The sequence below is a fragment of the Oryctolagus cuniculus genome, chromosome 4 (genome assembly GCF_051225735.1).
Source record: "Oryctolagus cuniculus isolate XC-2025 breed Fujian yellow rabbit chromosome 4, ASM5122573v1, whole genome shotgun sequence".
In the NCBI taxonomy this organism is placed as follows: Eukaryota; Metazoa; Chordata; class Mammalia; order Lagomorpha; family Leporidae; genus Oryctolagus; species Oryctolagus cuniculus.
In genome coordinates, this window is record NC_142870.1 from 98217949 (window position 1) to 98232391 (window position 14443).

The 14443-nt window shown below is 39.7% G+C and overlaps 1 long non-coding RNA gene and 1 pseudogene across 6 annotated transcripts in view; both read right to left on the reverse strand.

Annotated features, from left to right (window-relative positions):
* The window catches only part of LOC149127058 (uncharacterized), a 692486-nt gene that overhangs the window by 349781 nt on the left and 328262 nt on the right, over positions 1-14443 (reverse strand). The window lies entirely within an intron of this gene.
* Positions 6734-7494, reverse strand: LOC149127059 (zinc finger CCHC domain-containing protein 17 pseudogene; annotated as a pseudogene).

Genomic DNA, 14443 nt, shown 5'->3' on the forward strand with positions numbered 1-14443 from the left:
GATGCCGACACCACAGGCGGAGGCTTAGCCTACTATGCCACAGCGCTGGCCCTTAACATTAGTTTTAAAATTAAATGTTACAGGGGCCTGCTGTGGCACAGCAGGTTAAAGCCTTGGCCTGCAGTGCTGGCATCCTATATGGGCACTGGTTTGAGTCCCAGCTGCTCTACTTCTGATCCAGCTCCCTGCTAACACACCTGGGAAAACAGTGAAGGATGGCCCAAGTCCTTGGGCCACTGCACCCACGTGGGAGACATGGAAGAAGCTCCTGGCTCCTGGCTTCTGATCAGCTCAGCTCTGGCTACTGTGGCCATTTGGGGAGTGAACCAACAAATGGAAGAGCTCTCTCACTCTCTATCTTTACCTCTCTCCATACTTCTGTCTTTCAAATAAATAAAATAAATCTTTTAAAAAAATTAAATGCTACAAACATTTTAAATTCTTCTTAAGTACAATTTCATTCCTACTACAGGCTCTCAGTTGTTTTCTGAGATGCTTGCCTGGCCTATCAGATATACTCTTGTCTTTAAACTTGGTTAGCATGCCTAGTACTACACTCGGTCTAATGTCTGAATTCTTTCTTTCATGAAGACAAGAACCTGGGAGTGGTCATCTCCTGTAACATATTTGACAGAGCCAGCTAGGAGAGACCAAGAGCAGCAGTAAGTCCTGAGCAACTTTACCTGAGAAATACTTGATGTTTACAATCATCCCTGCATGCCTACAATGTGCCTTCCACATCTAAGAATTCATCAATGGAGGATAGAAAAAGATAAAATTTGAATAAAAAAATCCAGCATCCTTTCATGATAAAAACTGAATAAATTAGGTATAGAAGGAACATACCTTCACATAACGAAGGTAATATATAAAACACCAACAGCTTACATACTAAATAGGAAAAGCTGGAGGTTTTCTAAGATCTGAAACAAGGCAATAACGTCCATTTTTACCACTTTTATTCAGCATAGTCATGCAAGTTCACACTTGATCTTAGCCAAAAGGCCGAGAAGTGATAGTCATGGAAGTTCTAATCAGAACAATTAGGCAAGAAATAGAGTATCCAGATCAGAAAGCAGGAAATCAAGTTGTTATTTATTTGCAGATAACATGATCTATCTATAGAAAACTCTGAAGAATCCACCAAAAAATCTACTAGAATAAATGAATTCAGCAAAGTGGTAGAATATAAAAATCAGTAGCTACACAAATTAGCAAATTATCTGAAAAAGAAGTCAAGAAAGTAATCCCATTTCCAATAGTTACAAAACATAAATACTTGGAAATAAATTTAACCAAAGATTTCTACAACAAAAACTATAAAATATTGATGAAAGAACTTGAAGAGGGCACAAAGAAATTGAAAAACATCTATAATTATGGATTACAAGAATCAATATTGGTAAAGTGTCCATATGACCTAAAGTAATCCACAGATTCAGTGCAAGCCCTATCAAAATATCAATGACACAGAACTGGAAAATAGAACTAGAAAAAACTAGACAGAACTAGAAAAAATGAATTCCCAAATAGCCAAAATGATCTTGAGCAATAAAGACAAAGCAGGAGGCATTATATTACCTGACTACAAAATATACTGCAAAGCTACAGTAATTAAAACAGCATGACACTGGCATAAAAACAAATACATAGGCCAATGGACAGAACAGAAACTCTAGAAGCAAACCCATGCAGCTATAGCCAACTGATCTTCAACAAAGGTGCTAAGAACATGTATTGGAGAAAAAGATAGTCTTTTCAAAAAATGGTGCTGGCTAATCCTCCGCCTGCGGTGCCAGCACCCCGGGTTCTAGTCCTGGTTGGGGTGCTGGGCACTAGTCCTGGTTGCTCCTCTTCCAGTATAGCTCTCTGCTATGGCTTGGAGGGCTGGGGCAGCGGAGGATGGCCCAGGTGCTTGGGTCCCTGCACCCACATGGGAGACCGGGAGGAAGCACCCAGCTCCAGGCTTCGGATCAGCGCAGCGCCGGCCATAGCAGCCATTAGGGGAGTGAACCAATGGAAGGAAGAACTTTTCCTCTGTCTCTCTTACTGCCTATAACTCTACCTGTCAAATAAAAAAATGCTTTCCATCTGATCAGTTTTAAAAAATTAAAAAAAATGGTGCTAGGAAAATCGGATATTCACCTACAGAAAAATGACACTAGACATTCTCCCCCCAATCTCTTACAATGTACAAATATAATTCAAAAATAGAGTAAATAAAAATATAATAAATGAAACATAAGGTAACTGCTTCAGGATATTAGAATGTACAAGGATTTTTTTTGGCTATGACACCAAGAGCAGGGGCAACAAAAGCAAAAATAGAATAATGATAGTCCATCAAACTAAAGCCTCTGCACAGCAAAAGAAACAATCAACAAAGTGAAGAAACAACCTAAGGAATGGGTGGAAATATATTCAAACTATTCACCAAACAAATGTTTGGTGACCAGGATATTTAAGTAATAAAATAACTTAAAAGCAGAAAAACAAATAATCCAATTTAAAATATGCAATAGATGTAAATAGACATTTTTGAAAAGAAGACATACAAATAGGCAACATGTACATGAGAAAATCCTCAACATCACTAAGCTTCAGGGAAATGTAAATCAAAACCAAGTCGAGATATCACATAACTCCAGTTAGATTGGCTATTATTGAAAAGGACAAAGATAACAAGTGTTGGTAAGGATATGGAGAAAAGGGAAGACTTACTGTTTTTGAGAATGTAAATTGGTACAAATATTGTGGAAAACAATATGAAAGTACCTCAAAAACCTAAAAACAGAACTAATATGTGATACAGCACTCCCATTATTGGGCATACAAGGATACTTCAAAATTTCAGGGAAAATGTACATTATGAAAAAAGTGTGCATGAAGAATGAAAAGAAAAAAGTATGCCTGGATTTCAAAACTTTTTACACCAAAATAAGCTTATTTTGTAATGTAACTTTTGATAGACTTCTTACAGTAACCTTATATAACCAAAGGAGATGAAATTAGTCTTTCAAAGAGACACTTGAACATCTATGTTTATTGTAGCACTATTCATAATAGCCAAGAAATAGAAACAATGTGTCTATCAACTCATGAATGCATAAGGAAAATGTGATACATATACACAATGTAATACTATTCAGTGATAAAAAAGGATCAAATCTTGTATCTTGCACTAATAGGGATAGAACTCTCATTATGTTAAAAGACAAGTACCACATGATCTCATATGGAGTCTAAGAAAAGTGCACCTCATAGAGGTTGAGAAAACGGTGGTTATCAGAGGATAAGGAGAGAAGCCCCAACTGGAGGAGAGGGGAAAGATTAATTAATGGTAGTAAGTTACAGTCATACAGGGGAAAGAAGTTCTGGTGTTCTATTGCACAGTAGGGTGACTATAGGTAATAATAATGTATCATGAATTTTTTAAAGAAATAAAGGATTTTGAATGTTTTCACAATAAAAAGATGATAGATGGCTGGGAAGTAGAAATGATTACCCTGATTTGAAGTGTATATAAACTATATGTGTATTGAGACATCAAACAGTGCCCCCAAAACATGTATAATTTTTACGTATTAGTTAAAACTAAATAAATACTTTAAAATCTTGTTTATGTGATCCCTTTGGTTCTTAGTCCTATCATTATGATCAATTGTGAACAGAAATTGATCACTGGGACTAGTGAGATGGCATTGGTACATGCCACCTTGATGGGATTGAATTGGAATCCCCTGGTATGTTTCTAACTCTACCGTTTGAGGTAAGTCAGCTTGAGCATGTCCCGAATTGCACATCTCTTCCCTCTCTTATTCCCACTCTGATATTTAACAGTGATCACTATGTCTGCAAATACTAGCTGATAGAAGAAAAAAGGGAGAGAATGATCCAACATGGGAAGTGAGATACACAGCAGACCCATAGAATGGCAGATGTCCTAAACAGCACTCTGGCCTCAGAATCAGCCCTTAAGCCATGCGGATCTGGCTGAAGAGCCCATGAGAGTATTTCAGGCATGGAAAGCCAAGACACTCTGGCAAAAACAACAACAACAACAACAACAACAACAACTAAATGAAAGATCTCTGCGAGTGAAATCCCAGTGGAAAGAACGGGTCATCAAAGAAGGATGTACCTTTCTCCGAAGGGAGGAGAGAACTTCCACTTTGACCATGACCTTGTCTAAATATGATCAGAGTCAGTGAACTCAGGGGGTTCCATAGCCTTGGCAGCTCATGACAAGAGCCTAGCGTGATTACTGAGGCCATAAACAAGAGTGTCAATTTGTTAAGTCAATAACAGGAGTCACTGTGCACTTACTCCTCATGTAGGATCTTTGTCCTTAGTGTGCTGTAGATTGAGATTTAATGCTATAACTAGTACTCAGACAGTATTTTTCACTTTATGTTTCTGTGTGGGAGCAAACTGTTGAAATCTTTACTTAATGTATGCTAAACTGATCTTCTGTATATAAAGAGAATCGAAAATGAATCTTGATGTGAATGGAAGGGGAGAGGGAGTGGGAAAGGGGGGGGTTGCGGGTGGGAGGGACGTTATGGGGGGGAAGCCATTGTAATCCATAAGCTGTACTTTGGAAATTTATATTCATTAAATAAAAGTTTAAAAAAATACTTTAAAATCAGGGAGAAAATTTCAAAATAAAATTTCATTTGTACATGTAGACTTTTTGTTATCATTGTTCCCTAAACAACACAGTAAATAATTGTTTATATAGCACTCATTTTGTATTACATATTCTAAGTCGTCTACAGATGATATAAAATATAGAAGAGGATGTGAACAGGTTATATGCAAGTAGTGTGCAATTTTTGATAAGGGGCTCAAACATTTGCAGATTGTGGTCACCGTGGCTGGTTCTGGAACCAATCATCAGTGAATACTGAGGGACAACTATACGCAATGTGTTCTCTTTTAAATATACATATGTATAATAAAGTTTGATTTATAAAGTAGGTACCGTAAGAAATTAACAACAGTGACTGATAAAAACCTAGAACAACTATAACGAAACTCATAATAAATGTTATGTACATGTTATCTCTTTCTCTCAAAACATTTTACTGCATTATTACTTGCCTTTGTTCTTCTTGTGGTGATGTGAGTCATAGAAGGCCTACATGACGAAGTGAATAATGTGGATATCATGACATTGGGTTATGCTGCTTTTGACTTTCTGACAACATATCACAAGGAGGATGGCATGCTTCATTTTAGAGTGAGGCAGAACAAGACTTCATCACACTACTCAGAACAGTTGCAATTTAAAATGTATTTTAAGTTGTTGAATTTAAAATTTAAATGAATTGTTTACTTCTGGAAAATTTCCACATATTACTTTTGTGTCCACAGCTGATTGCAGGTACTGAAACCATGGAGAAGAGGGGAAAGGGACTTTATGTTTTAACTGAAACAGATTTCTAATAATCATGCAATTACTGTTTTATTTAAACCAAACATGATTCTGTTTAATACCAGGATTTTAAAAATTTTTTTCCCTAAAGAAACCTTTTATTTAATGAGTACAAATTTCATAAGTACAACTTTAGGAATATAGTGATTCTCCCCACCACACTTGCCCTCCCATCCCATCGCCTCCTCCCTCTCCCATTCCCAGTTCCATTCTCCATTAAGATTGATTTTCAACTAACTTTATACACAGAAGAGCGACTCTATACCAAGTAAAGATTTCAACAATTTTCAACAATTTGCACACATACACACACAAAAAAACCTGAGAATAAGTTTTATAGTTAATTCTCATAATACAACTTATTGAGGATAGAAGTCCTGCATGGGAAGCTAGTGCACAGTGACTCCTGTTGGTGACTTCCGTTGTTAATTTAACAATTAGCACTCTTAGGTATGTTGTCAGTGATCACCCAGGGCTCTTGACATGAGCTTCCTAGGCTATGGAAGCCTTTTGAATCCACAATCTCCATCAATCTTTAGCCAAGACAATAAGCAAAGTCCAAGTTCTCTCCTCCCTTCAGAGAAAAGCACATCTTTCTTTGATAGTGCCAGGAATTTAAGCAGAGATCTGAAGTGGAACCAACTGATTCACACGGAAACAAATACAAAATCGAGCAATGATGTTGGGTTCAGATGTCTGGTGCAGGGGTCTGTTGGCATGTCATAGACAAGCTCAGCCACATTGTGAATGGCTGCTTTCTGACCATAGCCACTTGCTGTTACTTCCAGCACAGAACAGTATTGGGGGAATGGAAAAAATGAGCCCCACTTCTTACCATGTTCTCCCTCCTGCTTCCACTCTTCTGCCCCTGTGCTGGGTGTGGCAGAGATCACCCACCAACCGGCCCAAGACAAACCAACAGGAAAGGGCCACTCACTCAATTTCCAACTACATCCAGATTCACCTCCACATCAGGACCTGTGGCTTCAGCTCAGACTCCTTCTTGTATAGGAATTCAGCTCTGGCTGTGGCAGCTGGGGAGGGTAACAGAACTCCCACTGAATGAAATTGGGTGAATGAATGGGTGGACTGCAGGGGTGACTGTGAGGGACCAGGAGTGGTAAGGAGAAAATAACTCGTTTAGGCAGCTGCTTTTCAACTCTTAACTGCTGCATGAGGAAAGCCATCTCTCATGGGAGCAAAGTCAGTGGAATGGGAGACCACATTCAGTTTCCCAGAAGCCAGGGCTTCATGGCATTAAGGTTCCTGGTTCCTGATTCTCTGCTCTTCCTATTCTCACTCCTTATGCTGCTTCTTGAGCTGCTTCTTTTTCTTCCTCTTGGCTGCCTTGCTGTCTGGCCTTCTTGCCTGCATCACTCTGAGTCTGAGCCATCAGAGTCCTATGATTCCCAATCTTTATGTTTCTTTTTCTTCTTTTCTTTTTTTCTTTTTCTCAAAGGATTCTTTGAGGGGGTCAGGCTTCTCAAATTCTGCTGACTTTGCTTTTTCCTTTTCATCTGATATCTCATCCAGTCGGAGAGTATCTGGCTGTGTGAAACAATTTTTGGCAAAGTGTCCTTTACAGCCACACTTCTTGCAGGTAGTGTTCAGAACAGCCTCAACAGCCACCTTCTGTCCAGTGTAATAATGGAACACCTCTGCCCTTCTTGCTCAGTGATAGTGTGGTTGGGATCTGGGTCTACCTCAGTTCCTTGGATAATGAATTTCAGGGAGATACTTTTATCCTATTGTTTCTCACCTCTCAATCAATAAGCTTCACTTGCACTTTGTCTCCAACATCTACTATCTCAGAGGGTTTATCCACCTGACAGGTAGTTTGATGGATTAGATCTTGCTTCCAACAGCCTGGGATTCTGATAAAGGCCCCACGGTCCATCATCATACTAACCGCTCCTTGAAAAATAGTATAGAGAGCAGGCAAGTTTACCATTGTCTCAGGCCTTCCTGAATTCATCCTTAATGTTCTATAGCTCCTCCATTTCTTTTCTGCTAGAGCTAATTCAAGTATCTTAGAGTCAGCTTCAGGTCTCCAGGCCACGCCACTGTGTGAAATATCAAACCACATTATGCATTTTTAAACAAAAATGTTATATTTTAGCTTCTTTTACTAGAAATTTAAAAATATTTCCTTTTGTGGCACACTGGGTTAAGTCACCGCATGCATCACTGGTATCTCATATGGATACTGATTCAAGTCCCGGCTGTTCCACTCCCAGCCCAGCTCCCTGCTGGGAAAAGCAGCAGAAGATGGCTCAATTGTTTGGGCCCTTGCCATCCATGTGGAGGCCCAGAAGCAGCTCCTGGCTCCTGTCTTTTCCTGGCCTAGCCCCAGTCATTGCAACCATCTGGAGAGTGAACCAGTATATGCAAGTTTCTCTCACTCTGTCTCTCTCTGTGTGTCTCCTCCTCTTTTTGTGTAACTTGGATTTTCAAACATTCAAGTAAATAATAAATATTTTAAAAATATATTCCTTTAGCTTAAAATATTCCTGAGATACTAACACAATAATTATCACAATGATTATTGTTATAAATATTCTATAAATTTGAGTCAATACTCTCTTGCTCCTAGGAATTAAAATTACAAGCTCTGAGATCTTAAATAGGAAGGACAACACAAAAATAAAGTATGTTGGGGCCAGCAGGTTAAGCCTCCACCTATGACACCAGCATCCAATACAGGTGCTGGTTCAAGTCCCAGCTGATCCATGTCCAATCCAGCCCTCTGCTAACACACTTGGGAAAGCAGCAAAAGATGGTCCAAGTACTTGGGCTCTTGCCACCCACACTGGAGAACTGGATGGAGTTCTCAGCTTCCAGCTACAGCTTGGCCTAGCCCCAGTTGTTGTGACCATTTGGAGAGTAAACCAGCATACAGAAGAGTTATCTTTATTTCTCTGCCTCTCCCTCTCTCTGTGTAACTCTGCCTGTAAAATACATTTAAAAATCTTTTTAAAAAATAAGATATGTTAAAGATAAAGATGTTGATGTACTAATATGAAATAATATTCAAGATGTATTATTACTTACAAAGAAAAGGAAGTTACAAATGATATATTTACCTTTAATAAATCATTATAGCATTTGCCTCTGGGTAGAAGGACTGAGATTTGGGAGGGAGATTGTGTTTTTATGTATACTTTTTATATCTTTTGAAATTTTCATGAACTTTATTATTTCTCCAAATAAAATAGATAAAAAAATAAGGCTGCATTGCTACTTATCTTGTACAAATTGATATAAAAAGTAAAAGGAGGGATGGGGAGACCTTCCAGGCAGGAGAGCAGCAAGATAAAGCTCAGAGAAGAGCAGGCTCTATAGGAAGCCAGAGATCCAGGTCTTTCATCATCATCACCACCACTATCCTGTCTTCCATCAATATAACTGTCATTATTAAGCATCTCCAATGGTTCCAAACACTGTAATTTTTGCTTTGCTTATAGTAGCTTCATTTAAATATATATAGCTCCATTTATATGTATATTTATATATATAATATATAATATATAATATATAATATATAATATATAATATATATATATTAGGCAGGGAAAAACTGGACTCTGCTGTTACGGGATTCATTCTAGACTACACAAATAGTAAGAAGCAGAGACCATCCAAAGACTAGTTCATGGGAATCAAAGCCCTTGTTTTCTTGCCTTTATACCACTGTGCTTCTCACAGAGAGAAAAATGAGGAATAAAGGGCCATGAATTCTGTATTAGATTCTAAAAGGCAAAGGGAAGCCAGACTAATGTATGATATTGAATGGTCTGAAGAAACTAATGATTGAAGACACAATCTGTTAACAAATGTCACCAGGAATTGCTGAGAACAGTTAGCAATAGCACTGAGTACTAAGGAGCTCAAGATATTTTACAAAGGAAGCAGCTATAGGAATTAAGGAGTGATTTGAATGACCCAAGAGTAGGTCAGATGTATCCGCATTAACTTGGAACAAGGCAAGAATTTCAATGGTCAGCAAACATTTACAAAAAGCTACTTGAATAACAGGGAAAACCAATTTAGCAGAGGAAAAGATTATTTGTTGAGAATGGTCAGGTCCTTATCTAAGCAAATCTGCCCCCAAATTTTCCCTTTAGGCAAATGACACTTCATATCTGCAGTTAGAATCAGTAACCATGGAATGTTTTAAGAGAGTCTAAAAGTAAAAGGCTACAAGATGTCTTATTATTGCTGTTCTTTTAACACTCTGGATATATTCAGCACCAACTAAACTCTTATAATTAAACATCTAAATGAGATTAAAGTCTACATATTATTACCAACAAGTATGACCTACTTTGTGTGGGGAGCAACTGGGAGCAACTCGGACTAGACTAAGTTACTGGAATTAAGACTTATTCTATGCATCTGCTTTCCCACAATATGGCGCTGAGAAGGGAAACAGCTTCTACACAGCTGCCTCCAGTTCAACCAATAAACTGTGGGACCTGCTCCTGATTGGAGGAGAGCAGTGTACTCGGCGTGTGGGTAGCAGAGTTGGGATTGGTGGAAGAGGACTATAAAGGAGGAGAGAGACAACATGCACCAGGAACATCTAAGGGGAACATCTATCTGAAGGAACACCTGTGCAGCCCCCGAGAGAGCCGGCCGGCGGTGTGCCGCTCCCCCGCGGAAGTGGGGAATGTGGCAGGGGGAACCGCCCTTCCACGGAGGTGGAAGGGATGGTAGCCAACCCGGGAAGGACCAGCAGCCAACCCGGGAAGGACCAGCAGCCAACCCGGGAAGGACCAGCAGCAACCCGGGGAGGGCCGAGCAGACAGAAGAACAGCGCAGGGTCCTGTGTCGTTCCTCCATGAAGAGGGGGAGCGACACTTTGTGCATGCAGAAGCTAAAATGCCTAGAACTATGTCTCTCAGTCACATACCACGGAGGCCCTCATCACCATACAGTGAACAAAATCCCCAATTGCTGGAGAGGGCTCCTGCAAGGATCAGATAGGATAATGTGGGCTAAAGTTCCTTGGAGCCTCTAAGTCACTAACCAAACGTTAGGTAAATTGTTTAAATATGTCAGACAATCTTGCAAGTGCCATCATGGAGAGCAGAGTATATGGACAAACAGGAATATGATATATTCCTGTATATCAAGTACAACTACACAGTCAGAGTTCTGAGTTCAAACCCTAGCCTTGGCCCTTAATGGCCCTGTAACCCTGAGCAAGTCACCTAACCTCTCTGTGCTGAGTTTCTTTTATCTACAAAATGGGAGCAATAACTCTACCAACACTCAGAGATTGTTATGAGGAATAAAATATATGATTGTGTAGAGCACTTATAACAATTCCAGGCTTTTAGTGAATCAACAATAAAATGTTAATTACTTCTTTGATTATTATTTAGCTTAAAATTTGATTTTAGGACAAGATAAATTAGATAACTAATAGATAATAAGAAATGCACACATTCTCTTTCTCACTCATGCAAATGGTATATACACAAGATATGTGTGCATATAATTCATACCTCTGTGTGTACAAAGAAATAAGTGAAAACTACCAAATGCATAAAACAAAGCCAGCATCTAAGGTACATTGGCTATAATTTGATTACTTGATAGGAGAACATTTTAGGAGATGAGTGCCTAGTGTAGAATATAGTTTTGTTTATTAATCTGTTTTCTTACTAAGTTTTGGGGACAGGAGTCAATCTGATTCATTGTTTTAATTTTTTTAAAAAAAGATTTATTTATTGATTTGAAAGGCAGAGTTACAGAGAGGCAGTTACAGAGAGAGATTTTCCATCCATGAGTTCACTCCCCAGAGGGCCACAATGGCCTGAGCTGCACCGATCTGAAGCCAGGAGACTAGAGCTTCTTCTGGGTCACCTACATGGGTACAGGAGCCCAAACACTTGGGCCATCTCCTACTGCTTTCCCAGACCACAGCAGAGAGCTGGATGGGAAGTGGAGCAGCCGGGACTTGAACTGGTGCCCATATGGGATACTGGCACAACAGATGGCAGCTTTTACCCACTACGCCACAACACCAGCCCCTCATTGCTCGAATTTTTAAAAACAAATTTTAAAAGCTTTATTTATTTATTTTAAAGGCAGGGTGACAAGTCAAAGGGAATCACACAAACAAGACTAGTGTCTGCTAATACTAAATGATAGAATAAAAAAGGGAGAGAATGATCCAACATGGGAAGCGGGATACACAGCAGACCCATAGAATGGCAGATGTCCTAAACAGCATTCTGGCCTCAGAATCAGCCCTTAAGGCATTTGGATCTGGCTGAAGAGCCCATGAGAGTATTTTAGGCATGGAAAGCCAAGACACCCTGGAAAAAAAAAAAAACCTTAAATGAAAGATCTCTGTGAGTGAGATCCCAGTAGAAAGAATGGGGCCATCAAAGAAAGAGTTACCTTTCTCTGAAGGGAGGAGAGAACTTCCACTTTGACTATGACCTTGTTTGAATAAGATCGAAGTCAGCGAATTCAAAACGCTTCCATAGCCTTGGCAACTCATAACTAGAGCCTAGGGAGATTACTGACGCTATAAACAAGACTGTCAAATTGTTAAGTCAGCAACAGGAGTCACTGTGTACTTACTCCTCATGTGGGATCTCTGTCCTTAATGTGTTGTGCTATGTGAATTAATGGTATAACTAGTACTGAAACAGTATTTTACACTTTATGTTCTGTGTGGGTGCAAACTGATGAAATCTTTACTTAATATATACTAAATCGATCTTCTGTATATAAAAGTTAAAAAAAAAAGGCAGGGTGACAAAAAGAGAGAGAAATCTTTTTTTAATTTTTTATTTAGTAAATATAAATTTCCAAAGTACATTTAATGGATTACAATGGCTTCTCCCCCCATAATTTCCCTCTCACTCACACCCCTCCCATCTCCTGCTCCCTCTCCCATTCCATTCACATCAAGATTCATTTTCAATTATCTTTATATACAGAAGATCGATTCAGTACATATTAAGTAAAGATTTTATCAGTTTGCTCCCACACAGAAACACAAAATATAAAATACTGTTTAAGTACTAGTTATAGCATTACTCCACATTGGACAACACACTAAGGACAGATCCCATATGAGAAGTAAGTACACAGTGACTCCTGTTGTTGACTTAACAATTTGACACTCTTGTTTATGGCCTCAGTAATCTCCCTAGGCTCTAGTCATGAGTTGCCAAGGCTATGGAAGCCTTTTGAGTTTGCCGACTTCGATCTTATTTCGACAGGGTCATAGTCAAAGTGGAAGTTCTCTCCTCCCTTCAGAGAAAGGTACATCCTTCTTTGATGGCCCCATTCTTTCCACTGGGATCTCACTTGCAGAGATCTTTCATTTAGGTCTTCTTCTTCTTTTTTTTTTTTCAGCGTGTCCTGGCTTTCCATGCCTAAAATACTCTCATGGGCTCTTCAGCCAGATCCGAATGCCTTAAGGGCTGATTCTGAGGCCAGAGTGCTATTTAGGACAACTATCACTCTATGAGTCTGCTGTGTATCCCACTTCCCATGATGGATCGTTCTCTCCCTTCTTGATTCTATCAACTAGTATTAGTAGACACCAGTCTTGTTTGTGTGATCCCTTTGACTCTTAGACCTATCAGTGTGATCAATTGTGAACTGAAATTGATCACTTGGACTAGTGAAATGGCATTGGTACATGCCACCTTGATGGGATTGTATTGGGATCCCCTGGCATGATTCTAACTCCACCATTTGGGGAAAGTCCGATTGAGCATGTCCCAGATTGTACATCTCCTCCAAGAGATAAATCTTTTGTCAGCTAGTTCAGTCCTCCAAATTTCTGTAACAGCTGTTGGCTGGACCAGGCCAAAATCAGGAGCCAGGAACTCTATCCAAGTCTCTCAGGTGGGTAGAAGAGGTCCAAGTATTTGACCCATCTTTGTTTTGCTTCTCTCTCTTTCTCTCTCTCTCTTTCCCTCCTTCTCTCTCTCTCTCTCTCTCTCTCTCTCTCTCTCTCAAGTCAAAATTATATAGAGAGAGGGAGAGACAGAGAGAGACAGAGATCTTCCATCTGCTGGTTCACTCTCTAGACGGTCACAACAGCCAAGGCTGGGGCAGACCAAAGCCACAAGCCAGGAGCTCCCTTGGCCCATTTTTCACTGTTTCCCAAGGCACAAAACCAGGGAGCTGGATTGAGGGGAGCAGCCAGGACTTGGACTGGTACTGTGAAATAGGATGCTGGTGTTGCAGGTGACCACTTAACCTGCTGTGCCACATTGCTGGTTGCTAATTCATCATTTAATTCCCAAAGGCAAGCACAGACTTTGATACAAATATAGCTCTAATAAATCTTTATTGAGTGAATGCAAAAACAAATGGTTAAAAAAGTAGAGAGAATTTTCTGGAAACAGAAGAGGACTGTGCATCCAGAGCATTTACATGATAATCAGAGTAATTACTACTTTCTAAAATTCAATCATAGAAACCACCAAATAAGACTTTTCTAGAGGAAATTATTCTCTAAATTTTTTTATTTAAGGGGCTAGCGCTGTGCTGGAGTAGATAAAGCCACCACCTGCAGTGCTGGCATCCCATATAGGCTCTGGTTCAAGTCCCTGCTGCTCCACTTCTGATCCAGCTCTCTGCTATGGCCTGGGAAAGCAGTGGAAGATGGCCCAAGTCTTTGGGCTACTGCATCCATGTGGGAGACCTGGAAGAGGCTCCTGGCTCCTGGGTTTGGATCGGAGCAGCTCCGGCTTTGCAGTCATCTGTGGAGTGATCCAGCAGATGGAAGGTCTCTCTCTCTTTCTCTACCTCTCCCTGTAACGCTGTCTTTCAAATAAAAAAAAAATCTTAAAAAAAGAAGAAGAAGAAATGCTTCTTTCAGGGCAGACCATCTGAAAAGGTGCCCTCTTCTGAGAAGACCAGTAAGAAATGGGCATCTTGGCGTGAAGCAAAAGAGCTCCCCTTCCTTGTCTCTGAACAAGGTACCTTTCTTTATACACTGAGCAAACTCAACAGCTACAGGGGACA